The sequence below is a fragment of the Tachypleus tridentatus genome, chromosome 3 (assembly GCF_004210375.1).
Source record: "Tachypleus tridentatus isolate NWPU-2018 chromosome 3, ASM421037v1, whole genome shotgun sequence".
Taxonomy (NCBI): Eukaryota; Metazoa; Arthropoda; class Merostomata; order Xiphosura; family Limulidae; genus Tachypleus; species Tachypleus tridentatus.
In genome coordinates this window covers 40,910,055-40,931,491 of record NC_134827.1, presented here as the reverse complement: position 1 = coordinate 40,931,491, position 21,437 = coordinate 40,910,055, and the positions used below count along the sequence as shown (strand labels likewise).

At 34.0% G+C, this 21,437-nt stretch overlaps 1 long non-coding RNA gene across 1 annotated transcript; it reads left to right on the top strand.

The window, feature by feature from the left end:
• The first annotated feature begins 4,852 nt into the window (after positions 1-4,852).
• LOC143246743 (uncharacterized) lies at positions 4,853-15,383 on the top strand. The gene is made up of 3 exons (XR_013026123.1): positions 4,853-5,007; positions 13,656-13,730; positions 15,208-15,383. It is a non-coding gene; the product is annotated as an uncharacterized LOC143246743 (long non-coding RNA).
• The last annotated feature ends 6,054 nt before the right edge of the window (positions 15,384-21,437 follow it).

Below are 21,437 nucleotides of genomic sequence, written 5' to 3'. Positions count from 1 at the left end.
ATCAAACCAGACTGAGGATCCCAGTATCCGTTATTCTCAACCCATTATTGCAAAACATCTCACTTTCTGCAGTTTCATGTCCCAGTGGGTTATCAAACCAGACTGAGTATCCCAGTGTCCATTATTCTCATCCCATTGTTGCAAGACATCTCACTGTCTGCAGTTTCGTGTCCCAGTGGGTTATCAAACCAGACTGAGGATCCCAGTGTCCATTATTCTCATCCCATTGTTGCAAAACATCTCACTTTCTGCAGTTTCGTGTCCCAGTGGGTTATCAAACCAGACTGAGGATCCCAGTGTCCATTACTCTCATCCCATTGTTGCAAAACATCTCACTTTCTGCAGTTTTGTGTCCCAGTGGGTTATCAAACCAGACTGAGGATCCCAGTGTCCATTACTCTCATCCCATTGTTGCAAGACATCTCACTGGCTGCAGTTTCGTGTCCCAGTGGGTTATCAAACCAGACTGAGGATCTCAGTGTCCATTATTCTCATCCCATTGTTGCAAAACATCTCACTGTCTGCAGTTTCGTGTCCCAGTGGGTTATCAAACCAGACTGAGTATCCCAGTGTCCATTCTTCTCATCCCATTGTTGCAAAACATCTCACTGTCTGCAGTTTCGTGTCCCAGTGGGTTATCAAACCAGACTGAGGATCCCAGTATCCGTTATTCTCAACCCATTATTGCAAAACATCTCACTTTCTGCAGTTTCGTGTCCCAGTGGGTTATCAAACCAGACTGAGGATCTCAGTGTCCATTATTCTCATCCCATTGTTGCAAAACATCTCACTGTCTGCAGTTTCGTGTCCCAGTGGGTTATCAAACCAGACTGAGGATCCCAGTGTCCATTATTCTCATCCCATTGTTGCAAGACATCTCACTTTCTTCAGTTTCATGTCCCAGTGGGTTATCAAACCAGACTGAGGATCCCAGTATCCGTTACTCTCATCCCATTGTTGCAAGACATCTCACTGTCTGCAGTTTCGTGTCCCAGTGGGTTATCAAACCAGACTGAGGATCTCAGTGTCCATTATTCTCATCCCATTGTTGCAAGACATCTCACTGTCTGCAGTTTCGTGTTCCAGTGGGTTATCAAACCAGACTGAGGATCCCAGTATCCGTTATTTTTAACCCATTATTGCAAAACATCTCACTGTCTGCAGTTTCGTGTCCCAGTGGGTTATCAAACCAGACTGAGGATCCCAGTATCCGTTACTCTCATCCCATTGTTGCAAGACATCTCACTGTCTGCAGTTTCGTGTTCCAGTGGGTTATCAAACCAGACTGAGGATCCCAGTATCCGTTATTCTCAACCCATTATTGCAAAACATCTCACTGTCTGCAGTTTCGTGTCCCAGTGGGTTATCAAACCAGACTGAGGATCCCAGTATCCGTTACTCTCATCCCATTGTTGCAAGACATCTCACTTTCTGCAGTTTCATGTCCCAGTGGGTTATCAAACCAGACTGAGGATCCCAGTATCCGTTATTCTCAACCCATTGTTGCAAGACATCTCACTTTCTTCAGTTTCATGTCCCAGTGGGTTATCAAACCAGACTGAGGATCCCAGTATCCGTTATTCTCATCCCATTGTTGCAAGACATCTCACTGTCTGCAGTTTCGTGTTCCAGTGGGTTATCAAACCAGACTGAGGATCCCAGTATCCGTTATTCTCAACCCATTATTGCAAAACATCTCACTGTCTGCAGTTTCGTGTCCCAGTGGGTTATCAAACCAGACTGAGGATCCCAGTATCCGTTACTCTCATCCCATTGTTGCAAGACATCTCACTTTCTGCAGTTTCATGTCCCAGTGGGTTATCAAACCAGACTGAGGATCCCAGTATCCGTTATTCTCAACCCATTATTGCAAAACATCTCACTTTCTGCAGTTTCGTGTCCCAGTGGGTTATCAAACCAGACTGAGGATCTCAGTGTCCATTACTCTCATCCCATTGTTGCAAAACATCTCACTTTCTGCAGTTTTGTGTCCCAGTGGGTTATCAAACCAGACTGAGGATCCCAGTGTCCATTACTCTCATCCCATTGTTGCAAGACATCTCACTGGGTGCAGTTTCGTGTCCCAGTGGGTTATCAAACCAGACTGAGGATCTCAGTGTCCATTATTCTCATCCCATTGTTGCAAAACATCTCACTGTCTGCAGTTTCGTGTCCCAGTGGGTTATCAAACCAGACTGAGTATCCCAGTGTCCATTATTCTCATCCCATTGTTGCAAAACATCTCACTGTCTGCAGTTTCGTGTCCCAGTGGGTTATCAAACCAGACTGAGGATCCCAGTATCCGTTATTCTCAACCCATTATTGCAAAACATCTCACTTTCTGCAGTTTCGTGTCCCAGTGGGTTATCAAACCAGACTGAGGATCTCAGTGTCCATTATTCTCATCCCATTGTTGCAAAACATCTCACTGTCTGCAGTTTCGTGTTCCAGTGGGTTATCAAACCAGACTGAGGATCCCAGTATCCGTTATTCTCAACCCATTATTGCAAAACATCTCACTGTCTGCAGTTTCGTGTCCCAGTGGGTTATCAAACCAGACTGAGGATCCCAGTATCCGTTATTCTCATCCCATTGTTGCAAAACATATCACTTTCTACAGTTTCGTGTCCCAGTGGTTTATCAAACCAGACTGAGCATCCCAGTGTCCATTATTCTCATCCCATTGTTGCAAGACATCTCACTGTCTGCAGTTTCGTGTCCCAGTGGTTTATCAAACCAGACTGAGCATCCCAGTGTCCATTATTCTCATCCCATTGTTGCAAAACATCTCACTGTCTGCAGTTTCGTGTCCCAGTGGGTTATCAAACCAGACTGAGCATCCTAGTGTCCATTATTCTCATCCCATTGTTGCAAGACATCTCACTGTCTGCAGTTTCGTGTCCCAGTGGGTTATAAAACCAGACTGAGCATCCCAGTGTCCATTATTCTCATCCCATTGTTGCAAGACATCTCACTGTTTGCAGTTTCGTGTCCCAGTGGGTTATCAAACCAGACTGAGGATCTCAGTGTCCATTATTCTCATCCCATTGTTGCAAAACATCTCACTGTCTGCAGTTTCGTGTTCCAGTGGGTTATAAAACCAGACTGAGCATCCCAGTGTCCATTATTCTCATCCCATTGTTGCAAGACATCTCACTGTCTGCAGTTTCGTGTCCCAGTGGTTTATCAAACCAGACTGAGCATCCCAGTGTCCATTATTCTCATCCCATTGTTGCAAGACATCTCACTGTCTGCAGTTTCGTGTCCCAGTGGGTTATAAAACCAGACTGAGGATCCCAGTATCCGCTATTCTCAACCCATTATTGCAAAACATCTTACTGTCTGCAGTTTCGTGTTCCAGTGGGTTATCAAACCAGACTGAGGATCTCAGTGTCCATTATTCTCATCCCATTGTTGCAAAACATCTCACTGTCTGCAGTTTCGTGTTCCAGTGGGTTATAAAACCAGACTGAGCATCCCAGTGTCCATTATTCTCATCCCATTGTTGCAAAACATCTCACTGTCTGCAGTTTCGTGTTCCAGTGGGTTATCAAACCAGACTGAGCATCCCAGTGTCCATTATTCTCATCCCATTGTTGCAAGACATCTCACTGTCTGCAGTTTCGTGTCCCAGTGGTTTATCAAACCAGACTGAGCATCCCAGTGTCCATTATTCTCATCCCATTGTTGCAAGACATCTCACTGTCTGCAGTTTCGTGTCCCAGTGGGTTATCAAACCAGACTGAGGATCTCAGTGTCCATTATTCTCATCCCATTGTTGCAAAACATCTCACTGTCTGCAGTTTCGTGTTCCAGTGGTTTATAAAACCAGACTGAGCATCCCAGTGTCCATTATTCTCATCCCATTGTTGCAAGACATCTCACTGTCTGCAGTTTCGTGTCCCAGTGGTTTATCAAACCAGACTGAGCATCCCAGTGTCCATTATTCTCATCCCATTGTTGCAAGACATCTCACTGTCTGCAGTTTCGTGTCCCAGTGGGTTATAAAACCAGACTGAGTATCCCAGTGTCCATTATTCTCATCCCATTGTTGCAAAACATCTCACTGTCTGCAGTTTCGTGTCCCAGTGGGTTATCAAACCAGACTGAGGATCTCAGTGTCCATTATTCTCATCCCATTATTGCAAAGCATCTCACTTTCTGCAGTTTCGGGTCCAGAATACATTAAAAGATTGATGGTCAAAATTTTGCTATTTGATTAGAGTATCTCCAGTGTTGGTTGTGGGCGTTATTGAGTAACTGTTGTACTTTTAGCGTATAAACTCAAAACTAGGAGCAGTTATCATAGGTAGCCCTAACATACCTTTTTACAAATATCCGAATAAACCGAACCAGGTATATGTTTTACATTAACTGAGACTAGTCTTGTAATTTGACTTATATCAGGGGTCTGTATTTCATTTGTTAATGTCAAGAATACAAAAACCAGGATTTAATACGCTCTCAGTAACCTGTATGATTTTCATGTTTTGCTTCTACTTATTTTTGAGTGTTTTTGACAGTATCTTCCTTTTTCACTTTTGTAATAACATAATTAAGTACGAAACATATGTTTGAGTCGCCAGACCTATAATTAACTTATAAACAGTCGAACATAGAACATGACACATAGTTAATGAAATCGATTATTATTCAATGACCTTAAATAAATAGTTTTTTTTTAATAATTTAAATAACATTTGCATTAAAATGGATAATGGGTTACTGATGCAGAATAATACATAAATACGAAACTACAAAATAGATCTTTATAGAATACGGTGCATTTATCCTGTTGTTTCAACCAAAAATATGAATACCCTTAACATTTATTATTACTTTAATTTTGGAAAGTTATTGGTTAATACACGAATACTTAAGTCAGTTGTATATTAGTTCAGGGTTCTTCTGATGGTAATACTGAGATCTGTCCCTCAACGAGCCAATGGAAAGAAACCACAATAGAGCTTAGGGTTGAAGAACCTCCTTCTGCAAAGTCCCTTTCTGGTACGTAACGACTATTTACCTAAAATTCCCTTCAAGGACAAGTTTTAAACTTCGATAGTAAATGTCACCTACCCACCTGCAGTTGTAAGGCTTCAATAGAGATATTTCTTCTTTGTTAATCCTGAATGGCATTCAAGCTTTTTTTTATGAAATTAAAAAAATAATTTACATTTGTTGAAATATGATGTATAATGTTTATGTGGTTCTTTTTACAGTTTATGTGGTTCTTTTTACAGTTTATGTGGTTCTTTTTACTGTTTGTGGTTCTTTTTACTGTTTATGTGGTTCTTTTACTGTTTATGCGGTTCTTTTCACAGTTTATGTGGTTCTTTTCACAGTTTATGTGGTTCTTTTTACTGTTTATGTGGTTCTTTTTACAGTTTATGTGGTTCTTTTTACTGTTTATGTGGTTCTTTTTACAGTTTATGTGGTTCTTTTTACTGTTTATGTGGTTCTTTTACTGTTTATGTGGTTCTTTTCACAGTTTATGTGGTTCTTTTTACTGTTTATGTGGTTCTTTTTACAGTTTATGTGGTTCTTTTTACTGTTTATGTGGTTCTTTTACTGTTTATGTGGTTCTTTTCACAGTTTATGTGGTTCTTTTCACAGTTTATGTGGTTCTTTTTACTGTTTATGTGGTTCTTTTACTGTTTATGTGGTTCTTTTTTACAGTTTATGTGGTTCTTTTACTGTTTATGTGGTTCCTTTTTCACAGTTTATGTGGTTCTTTTCACAGTTTATGTGGTTCTTTTTACTGTTTATGTGGTTCTTTTCACTGTTTATGTGGTTCTTTTACTGTTTATGTGGTTCTTTTCACAGTTTATGTGGTTCTTTTCACAGTTTATGTGGTTCTTTTTACTGTTTATGTGGTTCTTTTTACAGTTTATGTGGTTCTTTTTACTGTTTATGTGGTTCTTTTCACAGTTTATGTGGTTCTTTTCACAGTTTATGTGGTTCTTTTTACTGTTTATGTGGTTCTTTTTACTGTTTATGTGGTTCTTTTCACAGTTTATGTGGTTCTTTTTACTGTTTATGTGGTTCTTTTTACAGTTTATGTGGTTCTTTTTACTGTTTATGTGGTTCTTTTCACAGTTTATGTGGTTCTTTTCACAGTTTATGTGGTTCTTTTCACTGTTTATGTGGTTCTTTTTACAGTTTATGTGGTTCTTTTTACAGTTTATGTGGTTCTTTTCACTGTTTATGTGGTTCTTTTTACAGTTTATGTGGTTCTTTTTACTGTTTATGTGGTTCTTTTCACTGTTTACGTGGTTCTTTTCACAGTTTATGTGGTTCTTTTCACTGTTTATGTGGTTCTTTTACTGTTTATGTGGTTCTTTTCACAGTTTATGTGGTTCTTTTCACAGTTTATGTGGTTCTTTTTACTGTTTATGTGGTTCTTTTTACTGTTTATGTGGTTCCTTTTACTGTTTATGTGGTTCTTTTCACAGTTTATGTGGTTCTTTTTACTGTTTATGTGGTTCTTTTCACAGTTTATGTGGTTCTTTTTACTGTTTATGTGGTTCTTTTTACAGTTTATGTGGTTCTTTTTACTGTTTATGTGGTTCTTTTTACAGTTTATGTGGTTCTTTTTACTGTTTATGTGGTTCTTTTCACAGTTTATGTGGTTCTTTTCACAGTTTATGTGGTTCTTTTTACTGTTTATGTGGTTCTTTTCACTGTTTATGTGGTTCTTTTTACTGTTTATGTGGTTCTTTTCACAGTTTATGTGGTTCTTTTTACTGTTTATGTGGTTCTTTTTACAGTTTATGTGGTTCTTTTCACAGTTTATGTGGTTCTTTTTACTGTTTATGTGGTTCTTTTTACAGTTTATGTGGTTCTTTTTACAGTTTATGTGGTTCTTTTTACTGTTTATGTGGTTCTTTTTACAGTTTATGTGGTTCTTTTTACTGTTTATGTGGTTCTTTTCACAGTTTATGTGGTTCTTTTCACAGTTTATGTGGTTCTTTTTACTGTTTATGTGGTTCTTTTCACAGTTTATGTGGTTCTTTTTACTGTTTATGTGGTTCTTTTCACAGTTTATGTGGTTCTTTTACTGTTTATGTGGTTCTTTTTTTACAGTTTATGTGGTTTCTTTTCACTGTTTATGTGGTTCTTTTCACTGTTTATGTGGTTCTTTTTACAGTTTATGTGGTTCTTTTTACAGTTTATGTGGTTCTTTTTACAGTTTATGTGGTTCTTTCACAGTTTATGTGGTTCTTTTTACTGTTTACGTGGTTCTTTTCACTGTTTACGTGGTTCTTTTCACAGTTTATGTGGTTCTTTTCACAGTTTATGTGGTTCTTTTCACTGTTTATGTGGTTCTTTTCACTGTTTATGTGGTTCTTTTCACTGTTTATGTGGTTCTTTTTACAGTTTATGTGGTTCTTTTTACAGTTTATGTGGTTCTTTTTACAGTTTATGTGGTTCTTTTCACTGTTTATGTGGTTCTTTTTACAGTTTATGTGGTTCTTTTCACTGTTTATGTGGTTCTTTTCACAGTTTATGTGGTTCTTTTTACAGTTTATGTGGTTCTTTTTACAGTTTATGTGGTTCTTTTCACTGTTTATGTGGTTCTTTTTACAGTTTATGTGGTTCTTTTCACTGTTTATGTGGTTCTTTTCACTGTTTATGTGGTTCTTTTACAGTTTATGTGGTTCTTTTACAGTTTATGTGGTTCTTTTCACTGTTTATGTGGTTCTTTTTTTACAGTTTATGTGGTTCTTTTACAGTTTATGTGGTTCTTTTTTACAGTTTATGTGGTTCTTTTCACTGTTTATGTGGTTCTTTTACAGTTTATGTGGTTCTTTTACTGTTTATGTGGTTCTTTTCACAGTTTATGTGGTTCTTTTTACTGTTTATGTGGTTCTTTTCACTGTTTATGTGGTTCTTTTCACTGTTTATGTGGTTCTTTTTACAGTTTATGTGGTTCTTTTCACTGTTTATGTGGTTCTTTTTACAGTTTATGTGGTTCTTTTTACTGTTTATGTGGTTCTTTTCACTGTTTACGTGGTTCTTTTCACAGTTTATGTGGTTCTTTTCACTGTTTATGTGGTTCTTTTACTGTTTATGTGGTTCTTTTCACAGTTTATGTGGTTCTTTTCACAGTTTATGTGGTTCTTTTTACTGTTTATGTGGTTCTTTTTACTGTTTATGTGGTTCTTTTACTGTTTATGTGGTTCTTTTCACAGTTTATGTGGTTCTTTTTACTGTTTATGTGGTTCTTTTCACAGTTTATGTGGTTCTTTTACTGTTTATGTGGTTCTTTTACAGTTTATGTGGTTCTTTTTTACTGTTTATGTGGTTCTTTTTACAGTTTATGTGGTTCTTTTTACTGTTTATGTGGTTCTTTTCACAGTTTATGTGGTTCTTTTCACAGTTTATGTGGTTCTTTTTACTGTTTATGTGGTTCTTTTCACTGTTTATGTGGTTCTTTTACTGTTTATGTGGTTCTTTTCACAGTTTATGTGGTTCTTTTTACTGTTTATGTGGTTCTTTTTACAGTTTATGTGGTTCTTTTCACAGTTTATGTGGTTCTTTTTACTGTTTATGTGGTTCTTTTTACAGTTTATGTGGTTCTTTTTACAGTTTATGTGGTTCTTTTACTGTTTATGTGGTTCTTTTTTACAGTTTATGTGTTTTTTTTACTGTTTATGTGGTTCTTTTCACAGTTTATGTGGTTCTTTTCACAGTTTATGTGGTTCTTTTTACTGTTTATGTGGTTCTTTTCACAGTTTATGTGGTTCTTTTTACTGTTTATGTGGTTCTTTTCACAGTTTATGTGGTTCTTTTTACTGTTTATGTGGTTCTTTTTACAGTTTATGTGGTTCTTTTTACTGTTTATGTGGTTCTTTTCACAGTTTATGTGGTTCTTTTCACTGTTTATGTGGTTCTTTTCACTGTTTATGTGGTTCTTTTTACAGTTTATGTGGTTCTTTTTACAGTTTATGTGGTTCTTTTTACAGTTTATGTGGTTCTTTTACAGTTTATGTGGTTCTTTTTACTGTTTATGTGGTTCTTTTCACTGTTTACGTGGTTCTTTTCACAGTTTATGTGGTTCTTTTCACTGTTTATGTGGTTCTTTTCACTGTTTATGTGGTTCTTTTCACTGTTTATGTGGTTCTTTTTACAGTTTATGTGGTTCTTTTTACAGTTTATGTGGTTCTTTTTACAGTTTATGTGGTTCTTTTCACTGTTTATGTGGTTCTTTTTACAGTTTATGTGGTTCTTTTCACTGTTTATGTGGTTCTTTTCACAGTTTATGTGGTTCTTTTTACAGTTTATGTGGTTCTTTTTACAGTTTATGTGGTTCTTTTCACTGTTTATGTGGTTCTTTTTACAGTTTATGTGGTTCTTTTCACTGTTTATGTGGTTCTTTTCACTGTTTATGTGGTTCTTTTTACAGTTTATGTGGTTCTTTTTACAGTTTATGTGGTTCTTTTCACTGTTTATGTGGTTCTTTTTACAGTTTATGTGGTTCTTTTTACAGTTTATGTGGTTCTTTTTACAGTTTATGTGGTTCTTTTCACTGTTTATGTGGTTCTTTTTACAGTTTATGTGGTTCTTTTTACTGTTTATGTGGTTCTTTTCACAGTTTATGTGGTTCTTTTTACTGTTTATGTGGTTCTTTTCACTGTTTATGTGGTTCTTTTCACTGTTTATGTGGTTCTTTTTACAGTTTATGTGGTTCTTTTTACAGTTTATGTGGTTCTTTTTACTGTTTATGTGGTTCTTTTCACAGTTTATGTGGTTCTTTTTACTGTTTATGTGGTTCTTTTCACTGTTTATGTGGTTCTTTTCACTGTTTATGTGGTTCTTTTCACTGTTTATGTGGTTTTTTTTACAGTTTATGTGGTTCTTTTCACTGTTTATGTGGTTTTTTTACAGTTTATGTGGTTCTTTTTACTGTTTATGTGGTTCTTTTCACAGTTTATGTGGTTCTTTTTACTGTTTATGTGGTTCTTTTCACTGTTTATGTGGTTCTTTTTACAGTTTATGTGGTTCTTTTTACAGTTTATGTGGTTCTTTTCACTGTTTATGTGGTTCTTTTTACTGTTTATGTGGTTCTTTTTACTGTTTATGTGGTTCTTTTCACTGTTTATGTGATTCTTTTCACTGTTTATGTGGTTTTTTACAGTTTATGTGGTTCTTTTCACTGTTTATGTGGTTCTTTTCACTGTTTATGTGGTTCTTTTTACTGTTTATGTGGTTCTTTTTACTGTTTATGTGGTTCTTTTCACTGTTTATGTGGTTTTTTACAGTTTATGTGGTTCTTTTTACAGTTTATGTGGTTCTTTTCACTGTTTATGTGGTTCTTTTTTCAGTTTATGTGGTTCTTTTCACTGTTTATGTGGTTCTTTTTACAGTTTATGTGGTTCTTTTTACTGTTTATGTGGTTCTTTTCACAGTTTATGTGGTTCTTTTTACTGTTTATGTGGTTCTTTTTACTGTTTATGTGGTTCTTTTCACTGTTTATGTGGTTCTTTTTACAGTTTATGTGGTTCTTTTCACTGTTTATGTGGTTCTTTTTACAGTTTATGTGGTTCTTTTTACAGTTTATGTGGTTCTTTTCACAGTTTATGTGGTTCTTTTTACAGTTTATGTGGTTCTTTTTACAGTTTATGTGGTTCTTTTCACTGTTTATGTGGTTTTTTTTACAGTTTATGTGGTTCTTTTTACAGTTTATGTGGTTCTTTTCACTGTTTATGTGGTTCTTTTTACAGTTTATGTGGTTCTTTTCACTGTTTGTGGTTCTTTTTACTGTTTATGTGGTTCTTTTTATAGTTTATGTGGTTCTTTTAATAGTTTATGTGGTTCTTTTAACAGTTTATGTGGTTCTTTTTACTGTTTATGTGGTTCTTTTTACAGTTTATGTGGTTCTTTTTACTGTTTACGTGGTTTTTTTTACTGTTTACGTGGTTCTTTTTACTGTTTACGTGGTTCTTTTTACAGTTTACGTGGTTTTTTTACAGTTTACGTGGTTCTTTTTACAGTTTACGTGGTTCTTTTCACTGTTTATGTGGTTCTTTTTACAGTTTATGTGGTTCTTTTCACTGTTTATGTGGTTCTTTTTCAGTTTATGTGGTTCTTTTTACTGTTTATGTGGTTCTTTTCACAGTTTATGTGGTTCTTTTTACTGTTTATGTGGTTCTTTTCACTGTTTATGTGGTTCTTTTTACAGTTTATGTGGTTCTTTTCACTGTTTATGTGGTTCTTTTTACAGTTTATGTGGTTCTTTTTACAGTTTATGTGGTTCTTTTTACAGTTTATGTGGTTCTTTTTACAGTTTATGTGGTTCTTTTCCTTGTTTATGTGGTTCTTTTCACTGTTTATGTGGTTCTTTTTACTGTTTATGTGGTTCTTTTTATAGTTTATGTGGTTCTTTTAACAGTTTATGTGGTTCTTTTTACAGTTTATGTGGTTCTTTTTGCTGTTTATGTGGTTCTTTTTACAGTTTATGGGGTTCTTTTTACTGTTTACGTGGTTCTTTTTACTGTTTACGTGGTTCTTTTTACAGTTTACGTGGTTCTTTTTACAGTTTATGTGGTTCTTTTTACTGTTTATGTAGTTCTTTTTACTGTTTATGTGGTTCTTTTCATGAAACAAAACGAAAATATCCTTGAAATTTTACAAATTACCATTCAGGGATTACTGTAGGGAGAGAAACTGAAAGATGTACTGTAACAATCTTTTGTTATCTTTCTCATTTGCTGCTACACTAAAGTATTGAAAACTGTCTTTGCCCCACATATTATTATCAAGGAGAGACTTTGCACTTGCCCCTCCATATTATTATTAAGGACAGACTTTGCCCTTTCCCTCCCCTCCATATTATTATTAAGGACAGACTTTGCCCTTTCCCTCTCCTCCATCTTATTATTAAGGACAGACTTTGCACTTGCCCCCTCCATATTATTATCAAGGACAGAATTTTTACTTTCCCTCCTCCATATTATTATCAAGGACAGACTTTGCCCTTTCCCTCCCCTCCATATTATTATTAAGGACAGACTTTGCCCTTTCCCTCTCCTCCATCTTATTATTAAGGACAGACTTTGCACTCGCCCTCCATATTATTATAAGGACAGACTTTGCCCTTTCCTCTCCTCCATCTTATTATTAAGGACAGACTTTGCACTTGCCCCTCCATATTATTATCAAGGACAGAATTTTCACTTGCCCTCCTCCATATTATTATCAAGGACAGACTTTGCCCTTTCCCTCCCCTCCATATTATTATTAAGGACAGACTTTGCCCTTTCCCTCTCCTCCATCTTATTATTAAGGACAGACTTTGCACTTGCCCCCTCCATATTATTATCAAGGACAGAATTTTCACTTTGCACAATAATTGGAATTTTGTTCAAATTAGCTGGATTATGATACCAATAAGGATTCGTACAATGATTGGCATCATAATCAGTAAATTGGAATATAACCTGGTTAAATTGCTTGGATTGCAGAGATGCCAACCATTACGATTTTGATGTATACGTTACGACTATACGCTCATACAGACAAATATTACGACTTGTTGCAACTCCCAAATTATTATATATTATATAGGCCTATACAATAAAGTGATAACTTGTTCCCCCAGGGCTTGAAAGAGATGAAAAGAAAATTTCTAGTGAGATACAAATAAATTTTGATAATAAGTGAAAGACATAGTCCAAATGGCTACTTGCGATAATCATGTTTGTGCTTGAAATAATAAAAAATATTTGTATCTCCGACGCCTACCAATAATTTGAGTGCGGTGCTTCTCTATACTGGGTACGTGAGGGAATCCATAGTTACGTCATCAGTGCTTATCAGCCAATCAGCGCTCGCGCAGATGGGTATTTCTCGTTTTCTAAGCGACATAGAAACACCAATGCGATCGTTCACAAGTTGGAAAAAAAAGAGGCCTCGTTTACCAGATTGCATTGTTTCTGGCAAATATAAAAGGACTAAAACTGTGAATCAAAAATTTAGGAAAGAGTATAGTGCAAAATATCCGGTCATTGCATTAAAAGTCAGTGACAGTCATGCGTTTTGTACAATTTGTTACATCGATTTTTCTGTGGCGCATGGCGGGATAAACGATTGTTTCAGACATACAAAATCGGCATTTCACCAACAAAAGGCTGAGGCGAAGACAAAAACGATGCAGATAACGACTATTACAATAAGTGTCATAAACATGATATAAACTAGTCCTAACACAAAGGCTTTTCTGCTTACTGTTTGTGCATGTTCAATGTTGTTTTACCAGTATGTTTGTTACTCTGAACTAAATAAAAAACATAATTTCAAAATAATTTTTTAAATAGCAGTAATAATAATAGTTATAATAATAATATAGTAATAAACAGCTTAGAGACATTGGTCATGCCTAGTAGCCGCAAATGATAAAGGGCTCTGTCCACAATCATTATGCTCAGTCATTTGAAATAGTTGGCATCTCTGGGATTGTCCTTGGAATCAAATAGGGTCGAAGTTACTAACCAATTAACCTTTAATATTCGGCTGATTACCAGACAAAACAATTTATTTTTAACACATTAAAAATGCCTATTCTTACTTTCTTGAGTGTGCATTTTGTTGAAATATTGTAAATACCCAAAATGAATACAAACTTTATTATTGCTTTAATAATATGTTTTCAGAATCTCCAAAACGCAAATTATCAAAAAGATTAAGGAAATTGTCAGGAAACTGAAGACAAATTAGAGATATTTTATGTAAGTATTTTAGTCAAGACATTTTACTTCTTGGCCATAAGTCTCACAAAACTAAAATAACAGAATTGTATCAACAAACAATATAATAACTTGTTAAAAACCAAAATGTGTTAAAAGACAGAAATGTTTTATTCTACCTGTTTTTGTACAAAAATTGACTAAAAATGAAGTTAATTTCCATCATAATAATACAATGTGATTTAGTGGAATAAAATGCATTTTGATAATATTTTTATTTATATAAATATACTATTTGTATATATTTTAAATTGGTTTGCTCTTCACATCTAGAAAATTTAGTCATGAATTACAAAGAGAAAATTTGTGCTACAATAATGAATAAAAGGTATATAACAACGTTGATAAAACATAACTTTATTAAATTTTTAGATAAAATTTAGTTGTTGATTGAAAAGTTATTGATTCTATGTCAATATGTGATTCAGTAATTTCTGTCTTTAGCTACAGTTTTAAACTTTAAATGAAAATCAAAAGGAAATCAGAAAAATGAGAATATTAAATATTTACATGCTTTATGAAGGAAAAGAAACCAGGTTTCAATGCCTGTGGTGGGTAGAGCACAGGTGGCCCATTTATGCTTAAGCTTTAAGAACATTTAAAACAACAAACACGCTCCTTCTTATTGAGAAGTAGGGTTTCATACCCTTGAGGGTGTGAATTTAGTACATGGCCAGGTGATTAGAGCACTCAACACATAATCTGAGAGCTGCAGGTTTCAATCACCATCACACCAAACATGCTCACCCTTTCAGTTGTGGGGGCATTATAATATGTCAGTCAATACTACTATTAATTAAATGTAAAAAATTAGCTGCCTTCCCTCTAGTCTTACATTGCTAAATTATGGATGGCTTGTGCAGATAGCCCTTGTGTAGTTTTACATGAAATTCATAAAGCTAACCAAAGTAAACCTAGTAAATAAAGTTTTTACTCCTACTATATTTGCAGAGATGTAAATTTATATACAGGATGGACATTCACATAAGTGGTGTGTGAAAATAATAATACAAGAGTGATCAACAACATTACTTGCATCACAATGAATTTATTTTTACCGAAAATCTCACAAAAGTAATTTTTTTCAAAGACAACTCTCCAAAATTTATAGATTTGAAATTGAGCTTACTTGTTTATAACTTTTTTAAAATATTAATGTTGAATATTTTCTAGTTTTTTTGTGAATGTAAATTAAACCTTTTTGGCATGCATCTCTTGTATCATTAGTTCACAAATTATAATGATTTTTGAAGTTAGATGTAATAGTTATAGATTCACATAATTTTGTCAACATGTCACTTAAGAGCTGTTCAGAATGTCACTAAAATGGAATTAGAAATACATGTACTTGTTGTGCTACACTGAACTGAACCTACAGGGACACCAAGATTGTTTGTTTGTTTTTTTGCTACGTTAAACAAATGTTTCCATTACATTTTATTTTCCATTCTTTTTAAAGGTTTTAAGAAGACCTAAAGTAGAAAATAAACGTGTGATTCAGCTTACGGGGAGGAATTTCATCAAGTTCCATTAATATCATATCAGTGTGTTAAGTCATAATGGTTTGTACATAACTTGTGTGTCAGCACTTTATAAACTTGTTGTCAAAGAAGATAATAAAAATGTAAAAAATTTTGAAGTGATTTTTGTATTCTATTTTTGGATTTTGAAAATATCATATTTTATATAATTATCATGATGAACTGAATTCTACCTCAATAAATTTATCCTTAAATTTTTAATAAGGCAATGCCTTCAGAAATATGACTGTTTTCTAGATATAAAGTATGGTGCAATTGTATCTTTAAAACTTTAACAACACAGCATCTATTTAAAACATTGTAATGATTAATTAACAGAGGACACCAAGTCAGTTTTTAAATTACAATTAGACATATAGGTCTTTATATTTAATCATGATTATTTAGGAATGGATGTTAGCTTTCAAAATTAAAGGAAATGTTCCTTTGTCGTGGTGTGATCAGAGTCGTATTGGATCAACAAGAGACCATTAATGACCTACATTATAATTTAATTATTTCTTCATTTTTTGCAAACAAAGATAAGTCAACTAAATTCATGGTATGAAGAAGAGATAAGTAATAGATAAGACATGTTTATTAATGTTTAAATGAAATTAAAAAGGTGTCTGTGGCCCGTAAGTAACCACACGTATTAGAACTTTGGACACTATCGTGATTTCCTATAGCAGTGATCGTGTGAAAGACATGACAAAGTTAATGTGTGTCTAAAATTATGCCACTGCTGGATGTCATAATGTTGGCAGGAATTTCATTACTCATGTTTTATTGGTTAGACTCCTGTCAGAGAAAACAATATGTAAGAAGGCTGTGGTTATTACAGGACTTATTAGAAAAAATATTTTATACAGCCATTCATTGATTGCAAGCTGGAAGATCATTCATTGAATGGAAAATTATTATTTTGTGACTCATTACAAAACACTTGCAACCTGGCATGAAGCCCATCACTAGTGGCAGTTTTTATATCAAAACATGGAATTGGCAGATGCCCACAAGTGCTGATGGAGACTGATTCAGTTGGTTCTATTGGAATCTTTCAGGAATCCAATGAAACTGGACAACTGGAGGTGATAATGCTAAAGTTGCCAGTTATAAATATATTTCTGAGGGAAGAGGACAAGAACTATGTTTGACAGTTCCAGGGCCTCAGAGTATAGCTAATTCAGTTTTATTATTGTTTAGTTTCAATGCAATCAGTAGAAAGTAGATTACATACAATTCTGTGGCCACAGAAGATGGGATACTGTGATAGAAGACAAACCATTTCTTCTTTATATAGTATTTAATGTTTGTTTATTTGTAAGTAGCTCTAGTCATTTGTTTTCATAACACTTCCATTCAAATAATTCTAGTATTTAATATATAAAAAATGGAGTTTGGGGTGAAGTAGAAGACACTGCAGCTATCAGTGCATTGATGTAAAGTCACTTGTCTGTTATTTAAATTACCAGTTTTTGTCGATTGTAAAGGAAGACAAATGTTTGTGAATACATAAGATTATATCATGAAAGTGTTCATATGGTAAACACACAATCAATAATGTTGTTTGTTTTGGGTTTTTGTTTTTTTAATTTTGCAAATAAATAGTTTATTTGCCACAAACACACAATTGGCTTATCACTGTATTTTAATCTGTAGAGAAAACATAAATTTAACTTATTTTAGGATCTTCCATCCTTTTAAACAAATAAGTTAACTATTTTATGGGTTTTCATTCTGTCCAATATTCGAGTTAATTATTTGGGAGCCGTCCATCTTTTTCAAAAACTGAGTTAAATAAAGAAATTTATATGTCATTTAAATATTTATTTCATGGTATTTTTTCTCATTTCTTCTGAAGGGCATCATGTCAAATATAGGCTGAACAGCCAGCTCAGAGACTTGAAGGCACAACAAGTGAGAGGACATACACCATCTGTTACCTACACAGCTGCTATTAATTCGTAGTTTTGATTATCCCAAAGCTAAAACTGTAAAATGTATTTAGTGGCATATTGCATAATGAAAGGTATACCTTCTTACTCACAGGTCCACAGTTGGGTACATTAACCACTAAGTCATGACCTGATGTTGGTAGAACTTCTGCTGCAATGTAGAACCATGTATACCAAGTTTGAGGGAGAGAACCACAGGTTCAGTACCTAAGAAAATGTCTAAAATAAATTGATGATACCCATGTGAGTTAGTGTGGAACAAAAGATAACAAATAAAGTGGAATTCCAAGTTCTGCTTGGTCTACCAGAAAACACTTTTCAGGTCACCACATCCATCAAGTAACACTTGTCATATATTTTGTGGACTCAACTAGTCTTATACTTTACAGAGTTAAAATAATAATGCTAATATGGTGAAAGTGAGAAAGGTGCTAAGGTATGAATCCAAGTAATAATAATAAGAATTATCTAGTGAAATTTAAACACATTCTTGTCGAAGTAGGTTCAACAAATTACGTTGTAACTCACTAACCTGTCAATATTGAGATCTAGATCATTCTAGATATCTGATGAAAAATTATTTGACTTTTAAAACGCTGCTGAGGAAATTATAGCTCAACTTATGTTCCCTTCTAGAAAGAAAGAAGAAACTTTCCTCTTGTTATTTGCTTCCACATTCTTGCACTGGAGGTCATTAATGTTTGAAAACGAAAAACAAAAAACCAACAAAAACCCTCAATTCCAATATTGTTAATTTCAAGTAAAACTAAATTCAAAAAATATATATCTATATAGCTTAACCATACTTGAACTTCGTCAAAAAAACTGACGTCACTCAAAACTTCAAACACTTTGAAGTGAACACTTAAATTCATGATTTGATTTCCTGCACAGCTGACTCATAACTAATTTCTAAATTTACTATTCCAAATCATATTTTGGGTTAAAAAAATCAGTAATTGTCTCTTTATCTATCAAGTGCTTCTTAATCCAAACACTCCACTCTCAACAGTGTTTACTCATCTTTCCGTTCTATTTTGGTGTTTTAAAATCGTGGTGGATTTACATATATAAAAAAGAAAAAACGTAACTGTAACTAACTTAGAAATGGAGTAATATGCAATGACGACCAAATAAGAGTATAGTGGGAAGTCTATGAAGAAATTGAATAACATCATCAGTAAACCTGGAAACAAGGTTGAAAAGCACGTAGGCTCTTCCTAAAGAGGAAGGTAAAAATAGCAACTTGAATCTCGATTAGTAAGTCTTTGAAAGTCTGATGCTCCTTAACATAATTAGAACATGAAAAACCCACACGGTGAAAATCTTCCAGAGAAGAAAGTACAAAGTACAGAATAGTGAAGCCATTTAACCAATTTTATGTCAGGTATTAAATCACCAAAGTGCCATAACATTGATGTTAATTGTTGAAAACATCAGAAGTTTTAGCTTGTTTGTAAGAAGATATATTATCGGTTCAATAAACTCTCAGAGCAAAACAGACCTAAACATGGAATCATAGGAAGGTAAATCGAAAGACTGCTGTTTTTGAAGACATGTTGACCAATTTATTCCCACGAATAGCACCATAGTCAGTTTTTCGATGCAATTTCTTCATTCGTATATATAAAACAGCTATACTGAGTAAGATATTTCCATAATTAAAAGCAATATTACAGCATTTACGCAAAGGTAATGAGATGAGACCACTTAAATAGACATAGAAACAGATTACAAAATGAAGTCGCAGTATTGACTAACCAAGGCAATGTGAACAACAGGCTCAACAACAAAAGTGCCAGAAATAAAATATAAACAAACTTGGTTACGACTGCAAAAGTCACGTGAACCATTTGTATAAATACCCCATTACTCTTAAAACTTTGAAATATAAATAAAATAATTTTTAATATACCTATACCATTATGGATCTCTACAAGAGTGAAGTCGACAATACCTTTTAAAGGGTACAAGGAGGAGGTAAAACACGATATAACATAATGTTATAAGAAAATAAGTGAAGGATTGATAAAAAAAGAAGCAAAAAATGTTAACACACGTTATAGAAATAGGATACGATGTTATGTCCCATCTGTTTTGACAAATGTAGTTAAAATTACCAGGAAGTGAAATAATGAAGATTTCAAATCACTGGGTCCTGGCATGGCCATGTGGTTAGGGTGTTGGACTTGTAATCTGAGGGTCGAATCCCTCTCACATCGAACACGCTTGTTCTTTCAACCACTAGGGCGTTGTAAGGTTGATCAATCCAACTATTCGTTGGTAAAAAGAGTAGCCAAAGAGTTGGCTGTGGGTGGTGATGACTAGCTGCTTTCCCTCTAGTTTTACACTGGTAAATTATGGATGCTTAGAACAGACAGCCCTCAGTAGCTTTGTACAAAAATACAACGGACAAATGTAAAACTATATTGGGCAAGTAAATACTGTCATCAAAGTGTCAAGTGGTGTCCAAAATGAGAAATTTGTAAAGGAGGGGAAACAGTACCAATTTTGACAACTCAGATTATGTGCGCAAATATTATTTTGAAGAAGATCCAGTTTTACTACTACATATACATTTTATTAATATGAAATAATAATAGCACAGAAATAGTCCGATATTGAGTACCACATAAGTATAACAAAGAGGAAGTTCTTAGAAAATTAATAAAATTATGACACTGACTGAAGTGACGGTGTATTGTTTTCAAGTCAAATGATTTCCAAAATACTTTGTTTCTTCTATAAAGGAGAAATTCTTGTTTTTAATACAAAGTTTTATTATGTTAATGTTTTTTTCTGTGAGTAATAAGCACATAGGTACATTTTAAAATAGAAACAGAAAGTCATAGTTTTTAGTCCAAATAGTAACAAGGTCCAATGTGTTTAAATGATGCGGGAGGTTAAACAAAGATTGTTTCTTTGTCTTCAAATGAAAATATATTTTGAAAAAGAACTCTCTCTTTTTTACTTCCTTTAAAATACTGTTTGAAAATACATTTCATAACATTAAAAAAGTCTGGAGTTCTCTTAGCATCTTTCTCGTAAAAGAATAAGTGTATTGGATTTTAATACCAAGTGTTTTCCATATACAGTATGATTATATGGATAGGAACATCTTTCCAACAAGGAGTGTTGGTAGAGCAAAATTTCAAATTATATGAAATTCCGAAAAAAAAAACGTCTTCAGTGTTTTTAGTGAGTAAAAAACAATAAACAAAACTAGTTAAACAATATGCGTAAAGTAAAAGTCTGAGACATTTGTTTTTCGTTAATAATATAAATAGTTTTTATTTATCCGACTCTATTTAATTAATTCCGTTTTGATTACTCCACTCACTAGAGCCAAGTTTAACCGGAGAAATTAATTAATAATCCATGCGGTTTGTTTGTTTGTTTGTTTATTTGTTTTTTGAATTAAGAACAAAGCTACACAATGGTCTATCTGCACTCTGCCCATCACGGGTATCGAAACCCGGTTTTTAGTGTGTAAGTCCGCAGATATACCACTGTGCCACTGGGGGGCAAATCTATGCGGGATATTATTTTGTGAATGAAAATAAACAACAATTCCATGATTGTGGGGTTTTTGTTTGTTAGTGTTACGCTATACAATAGGATAAAGTTACCCTGTTTGCCAAGGGAAATCAAGCATCAGATTTTAGTGTCAAAGTTTGTAAACTTACTCCTGATGTATCAAGGTTGGTGGTGAAGTAGAATATTTTTCAAAATACTTGGATAATTGGCTAAAAATTACCACTTTTAACTTTCTTGAGTGCTATTAACTAAATATGCATTTTATTTAGATATCTTTATAATCCATAATTCATATATTTCGGTGTCGAGAATAGAAAATCGTAAAACTAAACGTTTATTTGAGATGGAATAGTTTTTGAAGGATAAAGATGAACTTTTCGAAAATTATCGTATTTAGGGTTTGAATTTCTCATAATTTTATTTTTGTAGTTCTACGCGCTTTATAAAGTCATACTGAATGATATGTTTCGTCATGTTCCTATTTATTTCAAAATCATACCCTGAATTTTCATTAATTTTTGAATTTGTATTAGGAACTGTTAATTGAAATTATTAATTATATTTGTTCATATATTTAGATAAACTGTGATCTTATATTTTTGTTTAACATACTTAACATGATTTAATTCCATAACTTTTAAGATGCGTAAATTATATTTCACTACCCTATCATC